Consider the following 16,220-nt stretch of genomic DNA (forward strand, 5'->3'; position numbering starts at 1 on the left):
GAATAATGAAATGACTCAGATTAATAAGGCCATAAAAAGCCATCAAGTCACTGGGGCTCATTCCAACTGGGATGCAATTACAAAAGCAGAGAAGTTACGTTGGAATTGTAGTGTATAGAACTTGGTTCAACCACATTTCATCATACTCAATGCCCATATTATTAAACAAAACGGATGTGGAAACACTGGAAAATATGCAAAAAAGATTTTGAAGATGTTGAAAATAAACAGACTGGGACTCCTTTTCCTGGAAGAGAAAAAACTGATGGGTGATTTGATAAAAGGTATATTACACACAAATCTTCACTAACACTAACATCTTTAGATCAATATGAAATACTCGTACATTTCAACTCTCTTTTGGCAACAGTCAGTACTTCATGCCATCAGTTCGCATTGCTAGATCAATGCCAATGGACATTTCAGTGTGGCTCCAAATTTACATTTCCTGAAGCTGTTCTTTTAACAATTGACTACTTTTGCATACTGCAGAGGGAATTGTCCTGCTGTCAAAGATTATTACCCACAGCGTGCAAAAGTGCTCAACTATTTATGAGCTGCAGAAGAGGCAAGAGCCAGGAGCACTGGGGCAGGGATGGCTGGGAGCTGTGGAGGGAGAAGGGAATGCCAAGGCTACGTGATTGGTGGAAGGCAAAAAGCATGCCTGCTTGAACGACATGAGGGTGATAATGGTGAGAAAGATTGTATCAATGTAAAATGGGGGAGGAGCAGGGAAGTATTAACAGGGGTGGGTTGGGTATGAGGTGGGCATAATTCTAAATTTAACTACTCACAGGTCTGATTATAGATGATCCTACATCAATACGAACAAATGAGTCAAATCAGATATTAAAGAATGAGAAAAAGCAATAGAGAGACACACAGAAAACATATTTGTTTGTCTCCCAGCAATTAATTGTTTGCTGTCACTGGGGGGAGGACTTCAGTATATAGGAAAATGTGGATGTACAATAGGACCTGGGTGCGCTTATACACCCGTCAATAAAAGTGCAGGCAGGTGGAGCAAGCAATTAGAAAGATAAGTGCTTTGTGGGCCTTCTTTGCAAGAGGATCTGAGTTCAGAAGCAGGGATGTCTTCTTGCAGTTACACAAAGCCTTAGTGAGACCACACCTGGAGAATTGAATGCAGTTTTGATCTCCTACCTAAAGAAGGTTCACTAGGCTGATAGCGGAGTTGGCAGGATTATCGTATGAGGAGAGATTGATTCGAATGGGCCTGTATTCACTAAAGTTTACAAGGATGAGAGATCATCATATTGAAACGTATTAAATTTAACAGAATTGGACAGACTAGATGGATGGAGGATGCTTTTCCTGGTTGGGGAAATCTAGAACCAGGGGACAGTCTCAGGATACGGGATAGACCATTTAGTACCGAGATGAGGAAAAATGTCTTGACTCAAAGGGGAGAGAACCAGTGGAATTCTCTGCCACAGAAGGCTGTGGAGGGCAAGTCACTGAACATATTCCAAGAAAGAGACAGATAATTTTTTAAACAGCAGTAAGGGGTATGGGGGGGAAAAGCAGTAACTATTGTGACGGTGGCACAAATGCACCCAAGAAACCTTTGAAGGTTGGGGCGATAAATTTATAGTACTATGGGTGGGTGCAATATTCAATTACCTATTCAGCCGTCAAAAAACAGTAACTTTGTAGGATGACTTGATAGGTCTTCAATACTGAAAACGGTAGAAGCTTGCAACACCCCGAGTGATTGGCACAACCTTTGTACATAGCCTCTTGGCCATCATAACAGCCAATCAAATGGGGCTACAGATATGCCATACTTTGGCAGATATTCCCAGCCAACCAAATCCAAATCAGGGACATAAACAATCACGGATGCAAGGAATTAATGTCTACGAAGTATCGGTAATCATGTATTCTTTAAGATTTCTTTATACAATTAATAGTTTTAACTGGGAATCATAGTTATCATGGTCAATACAAAATCTTTTAACTTCAGAAACAGTTCTCCACAGTGCAAATATTTATTTCAATTGTCTCCAATTTTCCATTATTGCAAAGTAATGAAACTATATGTTATTGCAGTCCGATATACAGTCCAGAAGCATTGTAAAAGAAACCAAAGATTGTGAAATGGTGACCCCATCTGGAAACCTGATCTCCTCATCACTATAGGATCAGTCCATCACACCTGACGAGAAATTCATTTCCTCGGTATACAAAACCAAGTTGCAACATGAGCAAGAGCTGGAAAAATCCACAGCTAAAAATAGAAACAGAGCAAGCAACAAACCCAAAGTCTAGTTTACATTCTTTAAAACCTGAATGTTTATGTTTTCATACTAAACCTGTGTAAAAGAAAAAACTATAACCCAAAATGCATTGGTTGGGTTACAGTTCAAGTTTCTGACAACGTTCATCTGTATAATAACAAAAAGTATTCAATAAGATATAATCATAGAATCACTGGAGTGCAGAATGAGGCCATTCAGCCCATCGAGCCTGCACTGACAACAATCCCACCAAGCACCCATGCCCATAATCCCACCTATTGACCCTGCTAATCACCACCCTGACACTGAGGGGCAATTTAGCATGGCCAATCCATCTAACCTGCACATCTTTGGATTTTGGGAGGAAACCGGAGCACGCGGAGGAAACCCTTGAAGGTACAGGGAGAACATGCAAACTCCACACATTCACCCAAGGCTGAAATTGAACACAGATTCCTGGCGCTGAGAGCCAGCAGTGCTAACCACTGCCACCGTGCACAAGCAGGGTGGCAAATAAAATTAAGTATTCCTCGAGTTATAACCAGGTACAATTTTATGAATACAACTGAAAATGGGCTTATCACCAAAAATCAGTATTTTTAGTAAGAGGGCCCAGTTCACCATTTGTTAGTAACCTGATTTAAATCATTTCCAATTATTTAAAAAAATATATTGAATGATTTAATAGTGTATACTCGCTGCTTCTTAGCAAATTCAATATTTTGATGTAAAAAAAAACTTCTAAAACACACCTATTAGTGCCAATGCATCTAACAAAATGAACTTCCTAAACCAGTGCAATCAGCAATTTTGACCTGGTTTCAAAGCAAGTTGTGTGGGGGAAATTGGCCTGATCCAGTGAATGTAATTAAGCCAGTGTAAAAGATAATGAAAAACAAACAGAAGCATGTGGGTTTGAGGCCGAACCACCCAATTCATCCAAGATGCACAGATATTACTAGCTCAAGCATAAGCACAACTCCCTTGATCTTTAAATTGCTGTCAGCACAATTGAAAAATGTTTAATAGCCAATTAACACACACAACTGTCTGGTGGCCTTTTCATTGAACTCGTGTGCAGATGTATCAGACCTTCATTAAATTTTCAATTTCCTGATCAACATGAAACTTTTATGAAAGCAAAATAATGCAGATGGTGGAATCTGAAACAAACACAGAAAACGCTAGCAAATCTCAGCAGGCCTGACAACATCTGTGGAGAGAGAACAGAGCTAGCGTTGAGAGTTTAAAGTTTATTTATTAGTGTCACAAGTAGGCTTACATTAACACTGCCAATGAAGTTATTGTGAAAATCCCCTGGTCACCACACTCCAGCACCTGCTCAGGTACACTGAGGGAGAATTTAGCATGGCCAATGCAGCTAACCAGCACGTCTTTCGGATTGTGGGAAGTAACCAGAGCTACAGAGGAAACTCATGCAGACACGGGTACAATGTGCAGATTCGGCACAGTGACCTGAGCCAGGAATCGAACCCGGGTCCCTGACGCTGTGAAGTAGCAGTGCTAACCACTGTGCCATCGTGCCACCCTGGATGACCCTTCGTCAGAGCTTTTATCTCATTCACATCATAGACGCGCAACTCCCAAGATTACCAAAATACCTCCATCTACTTTTCAAGGAACATAATTGAAACTATTTTTATGTAAATCCTGCAAAAATACAGAAAGGACTTTTAAAAATAGATCCATTAAAAACAAAAGTGTGCGTGTATTCAAAATTAAATGCAATTATAAAATGTGCTTTCCTGCTGTTTGGCACTAAGTAAACCCATGTTAAGGCTGCAGAGGATGCTGCTAAGAATGAAGCCAAGGCAGCTGAAGGCTTTGTCACCAACAATAAAGTGAAGGAAGAGGGAAGCACAGAAGCCAAATTTGCAGGGTTAACGCTGAGAGGGGGAACATAAAATTCAAGGAGAAGCAAAGTGGAGGGGTGCCAATGCCATAAAGGTGAATACAAGGGTTTTAAATGCAATGCACTGAAGCCTCGTCAATCAAGAGGAATTGAAGGGATGCGAATGAAGACAGATAAGTTTTGAAAAGGATTTTGGATGGAAGAGAATAAATAAGGATTTCAACATCAGTTGAATAACTAATCTTGGTGATTTCAAGTGCGTGAAGTTCACAGTTCAACTTGTGCAAGCAAAAGGAATGCTTAGCCTGACTCACACGTCCAGAGGTGTCCTTTTGTAAGGCAAGTTTAAATGGCTCTCCCATGGCCCCTGCCACCCTATGGTGCCCACACACTCATGATCCTTCATGTTACCCATGACAATCTACACCTGTCCACTCATCCTCAATGGCCCCTCATACCCTTCATGCAACACAAAAGCATATGGCAGCATTACAAGGCAGCTGTGCAGGTAATGATACCAGTGTGATAGGAAGGGACAGAGTGTACAAACATTTTGAAAAAGTAGCAAATAGGATCAAAGGGAGAAAAATGGTGAAAAAGGCAAAAATAATGTTCCTTAACTTAACTGCACGTAGCGTGCAGCACAAAATGAATGAATTAACTGCACAAATTGAGGTTGTGGAAAAGGAGCTCAAAGCTGGGAACAAAATATTCAGGGTATGTAATTTTTCTAAGGATAGACAGGGTGAAAAGAATGGAGGAATAAGTACAGATTGGACAATGTGGAATCCATATTGGTGAATGTATAAAATGAAAAACGGGAAGACAACACTAGGGGAAATAGTCTATATGCCCCCTAACAATATCTATAGGATGGAGAACCAATCAGGAGACAATGAGGGTATGTAAAAAAAAGGCAGCACTTTAATCATGGGTGACTTTAATCTTCACGTAGAAAATCAAATTGGCAAAGGTAGCCATGAGGAAGAATTCAGAGTGTATTTGGGAAAGTTTCCAACAACAATATGTTGTGGATCCAACCAGGGATCAGGCTATTTTGGATCTGACAGTGTGGATTGAGGCAGGTTTAATAAACTCACCGAGAGAAAAGACCCCCTTGGAAACAGTGATCATAACATGGTAAAATTTAGTATTCAGTTTGAGAGTGAGTAACTTGGGTCAAAAATGACTGTGCTAAACCTAAGGGTAATTGCAAAGGAGCAAGGGAAAAGTTGGCTGGAATGGACTTGGAGGGGAGTTTAGTGGACTGTTTAATGGCAGATGTTTATGAAAATAGCTCCTGGGTATATATCATATAGATATATCACAGTGAGTAAGGAGGATTCTAGGAAGGGAATAAATCAACCATGGTTAACCAAGGAAGTTAAGGATAGCATTAAACTGAAAAGAAAACATACAATGTACAAAAGATTAGTGCTAAGAGGATTGGGAAAATTAAAAAAACCAGAAAAGATAAACAAGGAGGGTACACTAGCATGTAAATGAACAGCTTCTTTAAATATATAAAAAGGAAGAGAGAGGCAAAGAGAACATAGGCCGCTTAGAGAATGAGACTGGGGAAATAATAAAGGGGTGGCACGATGGCAAAGTGGTTAGCACTGCTGCCACACAACGCCAGGGACTCGGGTTCAATTCCGTCCTCAGGCTACTGTCTGTGTGGAGTTTGCACGTTCCCCCGTGACTACGCGGATTTCCTCCGGGTGCTCCGGTTTCCTCAGAGTCTGTAAGACGTGCAGGCTAGGTGGACTGACCATGCCAAATTGCCCATTAGTATCTCGAGATGTGTGGGTTAGGGGGATTAGCGAGGTAAATATGTGGGCTTACAGGGATAGGGTCTGGGTAAGATGCTCTGTTGCAGAGTCGGTGCAAACCCGATGTGTCGAATGGCCTCCTCCTGCACTGCAGGAATTCTATTCTGTCATCAGAAAATGTTAGTGTCTTCATAATGGATGTAATACATAAAATAATCAAGCAGAGCCAGCATGGCTTCATGAAGGGGAAATCATTCTTAGCAAACTTATTACAATTCTTTGAGGTGGTAACAAGCAGGATCAATAAAGGGGAAAACAATAGACGTGACATACTTGGATTTCCAAAAGCATTCCAATAACGTGCTGCACAAAAGGCTATTTAATAAGATAACAGCCCATGGTGTTGGGGGTAGTATAGTGGCACGGATCGGGAATTGGCTAACTAATAGGAGAAAGAGTTGGGATAAGCGGGGCATTTTGAGGATGGTAACTTATAACTAGTGATGTGCCACAGGGATCAGTGCTGGGGCCACAATTATTTACGATATATATTAATGACTTGGACGAGGGAAGTACTCTTGCCAAATTTGTGGATGACACAAAAATAAATGGGAAGGCAAGTGGTGAGGATGACAAAGAGTCTACAGAGGGACATGGGTTAAGTGAGTGGACAAAAACTTGGCAGATGGAACATAATGTCAGAAAATATGAAGTTATTCACTTTTGTAAGAAGAATAAAGGTGCCAAATATTAATTAAATGGAGAAAGCCTGCAGAAATCTGCAGCAAAGAGGAATTTTGGGGTCCCCGTGCATAAATTACAGAAAGCTAGCATGCAAGCTCAGCAGGTAATAGGAAAGGCAAATGGAATTTTAAAGGGAATGGAGGATAAAACTATACCTGGCACTAATTCGACTACACCTTGATTAACGTGAACAGTTTTGGTCCCCTTATCGAAGTAAAAATAAAGTAACATTGTTTGAAGTTTTAAAGTTTATTTTGGTAGTGTCGTAAGGAGGCTTACATGAACACGACAATCAAGTTACTGTGAAAACCCCCTAGTCGCCACACTCCGACACCTGTTCAGGTACACTGAGAGAGAATTTAGCATGGCCAATGCACCTAACCAGTATGTCTTTCAGACTGTGGGAGAAAACTGGAGTACCTGGAGGAAACCCACGCAAACACGGGGAGAACATGCAGAATCCACAGGCAGTGACCCAAGCCAGGAATCGAACCCCAGTCCCTGGCATACGGAAGCAGTGCTAACCACAGTGCCAACCATAGTGCCACCGTGCCACCCGGAGGCAGTCCAGAGACGTTTCACTAGGTTGATCTCGGGCATGGAGGGATTTTCTTATGATGAGAGGTTGATAGGTTGGGCCTGTGTTCATTGGAGCTTAGAAGCATGACAGGCGACCTTATTGAGATATATAGGAATCTCAAGGGGCTTAATAAGGTAAATGCTGAGAAGATGTTTTCCCTTGTGGGAGAGTCTAGGACCAAGGGGGTCAGCCATTTAAGACAGAGATAAGGAGGAATTTATTTCCTCAGAGGGTAGTGAATCTGTGGAATTCTTTACCACAGAGATCTGTAGAGCTGGTCATTAAGTATGTTCAATGCTGAGATAGACAGATTATTAATTAGTAAGAGAATCAAGGGTTAGGCCATGAGGTGGGAAGTTGAGTTGAGGATCATATCAGATCAGTCATGATCATATTGAATTGTGGATCAGACTTGATGTGCCAAATGGCCTACTTCTGGTCCTAAGTCTTATGGTCTTATCTCACTTCATCTCCCCTCAATGGCTCCTGACGAACTTCATGCCAACCTATGACATCTTCCATGTCCATCCTCCTGGTATACACTATATACAGAAGCAATGAACACCATAGTAACAATAGCATGCATTGAAAAATGTTTAAAAATTCATTCATAACTTTTTACTTTCTTAATCATGTACTTTTACTACAGCCCCATACAAGTGACAATCACCCAGACCTTTAAAATATCAACAGCACAAACTGTAAGCTCTTGACATCTCTTCATCTTGTGCAATAAACACATTGTGATCTATTCTGTCAAATGCACAAAGAAAGAACAGTTAATCATACAATGTTTCCCCCTAGGGGGCAGATGTCAGGAAATTGCCCGACTCCCTCTATCGGCTGTTGGGATCAAAATGCAGCCTAACGTCTGAGGTTGATCCAGATTGTAGAGAATCTTTTGAACCTACATAACCCCAAGCCCCATCATGTAGACCATTTACTTCACTCCTAAAACAATACTACCTCTACCTCATCTCAACTTCCAACCACAGAAACTGCTTGTGCACTTGTGTCACCTCTAGATTTGCAAAATCCAATGCTCCACTATCCCCTTTAAATTTTAATGTGTCTAAAACATCAAACACCTCTTATGAAATCCCACTTTCCCATCACTCTTGTCCTTGCTGTCCTATAATGTCTCTTAGCCCTTCATGCTTCAATTGAATTCTTCTTTGGCCCAGTCCCATTCTATTGCTACCATCCTCTCCAACCTCAACTCCTCCCAAACATCCCATTTCCCCAGCCTCTGCACATTTTACCACCTCGCATCCATCTGGCCTATCAAGATTGGAAAACCTTTCAGCACCTTACGTCCAGGTATTTGGAACCAGCCCTTTAGACCTCTATTTTCTATCGGCCTAAACCAAAGTCCATTAAAAGCCACCCTTTTGCTCTTGCAATTAGTCCCCTCTTCCATCGTTTTTCCTTACATTTTGAACTTTATTTGTATTAAAAGTGCTGTCTTAACCGAAGTGTTACGTTTTCTGAAAAAAACAAATTACATTGTTACACTCTGCAGTAATTTATTGCAAACATTTGATTTCTGATCTGTAGAATTAAGCTGACTTGAGTAAATTATGGAACCTGAAAAATCTTGTACCACAAGGGTGGTAAATTTGTTGTTAGGCAGCAGTAGAAAACAATGATGAATTGGTAACCTGCTTTACACCCTGTCCAATATTTGAATCAGAATGATACATCATGCCTGGCCCACTGCTTTTTAATTGCAGCCCTACACCTCTTATCCCCTTTTCAGGTATATATCTAATCCATCTTTAAAATTACGACCAACTCTGTTCTGACCACCCATTCAGGCAGTGTGTATTCCAGATCATACTAACTCACAGCGTGAAGATAATTCTCATCTCCTTCAGTTATTTTACCAATCATCTTAAATCTGTGTCCCCTGGTTAATGACCCACCTGCTAGTGGAAATAATTTCTCTGTTGGGAGGCAGTGGCATCGTGGTATTTTTGCTGAACAAGCAATCCAGAGACCAGGGTAATGCTCTGCTCTGCCCTGGTTCAAATCCCACCAGAGCAGATCGTGAGATTTGAATTCAATAGTAAAAAAAAATCTGCAATTAAAAGATGACCGTGAAACCATCGATTGTTGCAAGGGCAGCACGCTGGCACAGTAGTTAGCATTGCTGCCTCACAGCGCCAGGGATCCGGGTTCGATTCCCGGTTTGGGTCACTGTCTGCATGGGTTTCCTCTGGGTGCTTTGGTTTCCTCCCACAATCAGCTGGATGTACTGGTTAGGTGCAATGGCCATGCTGAATTCTCCCTCAGTGTACCCGAACAGGTGCCGGAGTGCGGCGATTATCACAGTAATTTCATTGCAGTGTTAACGCAAGCCTACTTGTGACAAGAATAAATATCCATCTGGTTCATTTCTGGGAAGGAAAGCTGCTGTCCTCACCTGATCTGGCCTACATGTGACTCCAGATCCACAACAATATGGTTGAGCCTTAAATGCCCTCTGAAATAGCCTACCAAGGGCATTTAGGGATGGGCAATAAAATGATGGCCTACCACCTGACACCCACATCCCACGAGTGAATAAAAACCATCCAATTTTGTACACTTCTTTTAAATATCTCCTCACGCCTCTACTCTATGGAGAACAATCTTCAAAAATTGTTCAAGTAGTATAAGTTATAACTTGTTGGTACTTATTTTATGTAGCAAAGCCTGTTTATATTTTGTCAATCACAATGTTTTTGCCAGGGCCATTCTGTTTCCCGAACGGCAAAGATTTTAAAATCAGTGCATTTAAGTTGTTCATTTTAAAGCCATGATTATATCCTGCTTAAAATGCAGCAAGTCACGAGTTGCAACGACCCAGAAAACGTCACCGTATCCACAATGGAAAAGATAATCAGACACAGTCTGAAACAGGCCATCGATTCCCCGTTTCCACTACACCCAAGCCCAATTTCACGTCCAACCTCTTTAATTCCACTCTTAAACCCAGACTTAAAAGTTTGAACTTTCAACACAAATAACCTCTAACACCAGCAACAGAACAGCAAAACGCAGAACAAACATTTTATCAAATAGCTTTAAAATTGAAGGAAGGTAAGCAGCTCTAACTCACCCAAGTTATCGGCCAATGTTTAGGCAGTCAAAAAAATTATATCTGCACATAGATTGCAGCTTGCCATTGTCAAGAGGCCAAAAAGGAATCACATCTCACGGGGTTATTGGAGGTGACAACTTGCTATTAGATTACAGAATGCGTATATTTGCAGAGATTGAGTCACTTGTGCTTCCTGGCATGAATTTCAAAAGTAAATCTAGATGAAATCAGCTGTGAAGTTTGGTGCAAATCTTCCAAGTTCAGGGGAATGAATTTCTCCTGCAAGACTACATAGATTTCCCCCCCCCCCCCGAAGGAGGAAAATCTGTTACTCGTAGCAAAGGGCACCAGGGCCAAGGAAGAGAAATCGTGGGCCTTGGTACTTCTCCGAGAGTCTTCGAAGAAGAAACATACGAGCTCGAAACATTAACTCTTCTCTCTGCACAGATAGAATTTAACACATATTGAATTCCTGCAGTGCAGGAGGCGGCCATTCAGGCCATCGAGCCTGCACCGACAACAATCCCCACCCTTGTCCTATCCCGTAACTCCACCTATATCCCCTGTTAATCTCCCTGACACTAAGGGGCAATTGAGCATGGCCAATCAACCTAACCCACACACCTAACCCACACAGTCCAAAGATGTGCGGGTTAGGTTGATTGGCCATTGTAAAATTGCCCCTTGGTGTCCTGAGGTGTGTAGGTTAGAGGGATTAGCGGGTAAAAATATGTAGGGATATAGGGGTAGGGCCTGGGTGGGATTGTGGTCGGTGCAGACTCGATGGGCCGAATGGCCTCTTCCTGCACTGTAGGGTTTCTATGATTTCTATGATCTTTGGACTGTGGGAGGAAACCGGAGCACCCGGAGGAAACCCACGCAGGCACGGGGAGAACATGCAAACGCCACACAGACAGTGACCTGAGCTGGGAATCGAACCCGGGTCCCTGGCGCTGAGACAGCAGTGCTAACCACTGTGCCAAACATGCTGAGATTTTACAGCACTCTGTTTATTTTGGGTTTGCAGCACCTACAGTATTTTTCTTATGCTCCCACTTCTTCGAATCTGGCCCTATGTAATATCTGGACAGCTGCATCCAAAACAAAACCTTCACAAGCACCTCAAAACAGTCCCATGGTTTCACTCGCAGGTTTAAAAATGCAAACTCTTCCTGTAAGTGAGCACCAACTAATTCACCTGCAATAATGTGCTCTTTCTATCTCTGCAACTGAGCTTTGTTAACAGAAAATTACACTTTGCACTGAGTGATAATTATTTTCTCATTTAAAATTGAAACTAACCACACGTACAAATGCCCAGCAGGGAGCATATAAAATGGAGAGCAGAGTACTGAAGGTGCTGAAAATCTGAAAGGTGAACAGAAAACGCTGGAAAAACTCAACAGACATCTGTGGGGAGAGAAAAGAGTCAATGATTGAAGACAATGTCCATAATCTGCACTACTTCTGACTCAGGGTCATAGACCGCTGTTTCTCTCTACAAAGATGCCACCAGGCACGCTGTGTATTTCCAACACTTCCTGTTACTTTGAGGGAAAAAAATAATCTCTTTTTCCAGCCTTCCAAAAAGCAATCAGTTCTTATAAGCCTCTCATTCCCCTTCAGCGAGAAACCCGGTAGCAGGTGCCCGAGTTCTAGCTTGGCACAACACGAAGCACAAATTTCTAAAAAATTAAGATGTGAAGAAAACAAACGACAATGTCAAAGCAATAAATTGATAATTTGAAAAAATATTAATGAAATGACCTTAAAAAAAAAGTGCCAAGTAGCAGAGCTAATTAAGTTTGCCATTTCACTTAATGGAGCTAGAGAGGCAGACTGGACCCCAAGTCCTGATCACCAGGAAACAAGAAGCGAATATGGGAGGAAGGAGGCAGAAGGGAGTTTATGTGCATGTGTGTATCCGTATCAAGCAATGTGTGTTCACATTGAGCGCTGTGCACGCCTGTGGGTGTCCAGCCAACTCCTGGTCTCAGGAGTTCACACACTGACCCATTCCCTTACTCTCACACACACTCATAGCAGCTGTGATTTCCCTCTGTTGACTTTACAGTGAGCACAACCTGTCAGCTGCAATTGTGCCTTGTGGAGATGGTGGCCAACTCAGGACAGAAAGGGAATTCCAGTCTCAACCTCTTCTGTAAAGTCCTTCCCCAGCCTCAACAATGGTGCCTGTGGTGCAGGACCCTTCCCCTTCTGACCACAAGGGTCTAAAAGATCCCAAAGATAAGAAGAGCAGCTACAAAGAGCAGATAAATGGGTGGGCGGGTGCGGCGAGCGCAGGTGGGAAGCAGGGAACAGGAGAAGCCACTCCAAAATGCTGCCAATTGGATCACATGCTATATGCAAGTTCTGGTGCAAAAAGTGCCAAAAAGTGTACACCAGCCCCACCAGGGGCAGCACTGTGGCACAGTGGCTAGCACTGCTGCCTCACAGCGCCAGGGACCGGGTCACTGTCTGTGCGGAGTTTGCACATTCTCCCCGTGTCTGTGTGGGTTTCCTCCGGGTGCTCCGGTTTCCTCCCACAGTCCAAAGGTGTGTGTGTTAGGTGGATTGGCCATGCTAAAATTGCCCCTTAGTGGAAGGGGGACTATTTAGGGTAAATGCATGGGGTTATGGGGATAGGGGCTTGGGTGGGATTGTGGTCAGTGCAGATTCGATGGACCGAATGGCCTTCTTCTGCACTGTAGGGTTCTATGATTCTGTGATTATCCACAACACTTAAGTGGGGCAATTTAAAATGGGGATTTCCTGCATTGCCCTGGAGTGTCACCCTAGAATTCTGTTCCAAAGTCATTGGAGTTTATCTTGACCCACAACCTTTTGGCTCAGAGATGAGACTGCTTATGGAAAACATTATTGCAGCAGATTATTACAACAGTTAAGCACCTGCAGGTGGTTTGAATTGAATGATGCTTTTAAAAAATACAATTACATTTGAATTACAAAATGGTGCAATCTTTTCTGTTCCAAGTTAAAGAGGATTGGACAGGATCTGCAACAATTACAATACACTGCTTACACAACATGCAAGTCTACTAAAGGCCTTGTGAGGATATTCTTCATGATTATGCATCCTGGCAGCAGACTGGCTTTAGCAGGAGTGATTTACTATCAATATTTGTAGCTGGTAATAAAAACATCCTTAGACCACAGGATTCCAAGGTCACGAGAAAATCATATTAGCATTTAACTACTGCATCCCATAGAAGCATTGTATTTACTCTATGAAGTGAACACTTCTGATTTTAAAAAGTATTTAAAATGAACCATTAACAGAACATAGAAACTGTAGAAGGACGTAGAGACAACAGCATAATGCAATTAAAGCTTCAATTGGTTCACTCTCCTTTATTCCAGTTATGTAACAACATTATCAAATGGGCTTTAAAAGACAAAAATAGGAGGGGTCATGATTAGGGATTGCTGTTTAATAAAAAGTGGTAAAACAATGTAATAAACACTCCATCTGTCTGTTTCTCATCATCCAACAATAAGCATCACTACCACAGCCAAACCTCGCTGCTGATTCTAAAGGTCTTCCTGACTGATGGTCAACATCGAAACGGAACGAAGGAAAAGGGTGTTAAAAAGAGGTGATGAATGGGTCACCGCGAGATGTTCCACTAAGTCACACAAACCAGAGAGCCGCAGGTTCAATTCCTGGTCTGTGCTTTTTGTTTGTTGATCATTCAATGCAAGGTTGCTCCAGCACTACACCCCAGCAGGAGTCGTTATAATTGCAGGAGAAGTCAAGATCAAACTGGGAGGAAACCCAAATACACATGAAAATTACAGGCTGGAACCTATTTAGTTCTGAGACCAAAAGGCAGATTGTTCCATTTTACAGAACTACCGATCACTGCCAAAATATATCACGAACCATCTTGTACATTTCATCATGTTTGATGCCACACCATATTTTCAAAACATATCCTTACAAATTTACCAAAGGTAGGATGCATTATCTCAGTCGCACTTGACACCTTGACTGTGACAGGTCAATTGCTGCACAGCACATCCACTGCTCATTCATTCGGAGCGACATATTCTCTTTTACAGACAATGGCTGGAATTTTCTGGTCCCATCGTGGCGGGACCCCATCGTGGTGGATGTGTACTTCCGGCGGGACCGGAGTGCCCTGACAGCAGGCATGGCAGAAAAATCCTGGCCAATGTATCCACAGTGCCAGCCATGAAACATCCCGCAATTAGAGCAACATGGTCAACTTTTGCAAAGTCACAAATAAATTAAAAGTCCTTACCAAATAAAGACCATGGAAGATTTGAAAAGAATTATAAAACCATGCTTGGGCAGGAGCCAATGTAGGTCAGTGAGCACAGGGATGATGAATGAATGGGCTGTGGTGACAGTTAGGACACGGGTTTTTGATGACCTCAAGTTTACAGAGGCTAGAATGAGGGAGGTTAGCCAGGACTGCGTAGAACAGCCAACAAATGCACGGATAAATGTTGTAGCGCCAGATCAGCTGAGGGAAGGGCATGATCGGGCAAAATTAAGGTTACAAATAGGCAATCTTAGGCATGATACGAGGTTGGAAGATCATCCTGGGTCAAACAGGCCACCAAAGTTGCAAAATGTTTGTTTCGCTCTTTGACAATTGCCTGGGAGAGGGATAGAGTTGGTAGCTAGGGAACAGTGTTAGTGACAGGAACTGAAAATAATGGCGTCAGTCTTCCCAACAGTTAATTGAAGGAAATTTCTGCTCATGCAATCCTGCATGTTGCAAAGCAGTTTGATAATTTAGCGGCGGCCGGGGTTTAAAAAAAAAGGGCGACATGGACAAGTTGGGCCGAAGGGCCTGTCTCCATGCTGTAAACCTCTATGACTCTATGTTGAGCAAGGTAGTGGATGAGGTGGAGCTGTTTACTTTCAACACACGTCAAAACTTGAGTGCTTTTAGATGATATCACCGAGGGTAGTATTCAGCTCATTGACACATTTATATCATTAATAAGACTTAAGTTATTAAATTGTACTGCATGTAAGTTTAGTGATGAAAAGCTTCCATTTGTATGTGCAATTGAGTTGTGAGAAGTCTTTAAGTTGGCACCTCTATGTGCCAAAATACTGCAGCTTTAAGGAAGTGTATTGCTAGGTCGTATCCACACATTTGAGCTCCAGTGAGTGCAGCATATGCAGTAAACACAAGCAAAACCTGGGATGCTGATTGGCTAAAAGGATGGCCTGAGAGCTACAATTTCAAGTAAAGGTTACATTAGTATGTTGTCAGTGATGCGCGATTAATTCACTCGGGAGGCTGGATCGTACCTGGGAAATAAAGGCTTTTATTAGTAACAAGAATGGAGCATACTGCTTAACAATACAATCCCAGACTAAAGGGTCACTAGGAAGTGCAGTGACCTTTATACTCTTATAGGAAGGCGGAGCCAACCGGAGTGTACCACAGAACAATACCAACAGGTGGAACACCCCAACCCTAACCCCAACAGTAACGAGAGTAACATATGTACAAGTACCCATAGTGATAACCATCTATGGTTCAGTACCCATAGTGATAACCATCTATGGTTCACCACAGTCAGAAAGCCAGAAGCATTCGTCACGGTCAAAAATTGCAAAATATTTGGTGAGGAACTATTTGCACAGGTGTGCAATTGGGTTGAATGTTGCTAAAGTTGCCTACAATAAAGGGTTAAAAAAAAAGAGACACTTGCCAGGGATCTTTGTACTTAGAGGAGGACATTCATCTCAGGACTCTTACTAAAGAGAGGGTGGGGGGGGGGAAAGAGGGTTCTTGCTGGAGAAAAAGTTAGGAATTAGTATTAGAGCACTTACTAGGAAGATTAGCATTTGCAGAGTTGCCAGTCAACAGGCAATTGTCAGAGGCTGAGGATTGCC

At 42.3% G+C, this 16,220-nt stretch overlaps 1 protein-coding gene across 1 annotated transcript in view; it reads right to left on the reverse strand.

Annotated features, from left to right (window-relative positions):
- Positions 1 to 16,220, reverse strand: part of man1a1 (mannosidase, alpha, class 1A, member 1) — a 492,377-nt gene that overhangs the window by 401,321 nt on the left and 74,836 nt on the right. The window lies entirely within an intron of this gene.

The sequence above is a fragment of the Mustelus asterias genome, chromosome 5, assembly GCF_964213995.1.
Source record: "Mustelus asterias chromosome 5, sMusAst1.hap1.1, whole genome shotgun sequence".
NCBI classification, from domain to species: domain Eukaryota; kingdom Metazoa; phylum Chordata; class Chondrichthyes; order Carcharhiniformes; family Triakidae; genus Mustelus; species Mustelus asterias.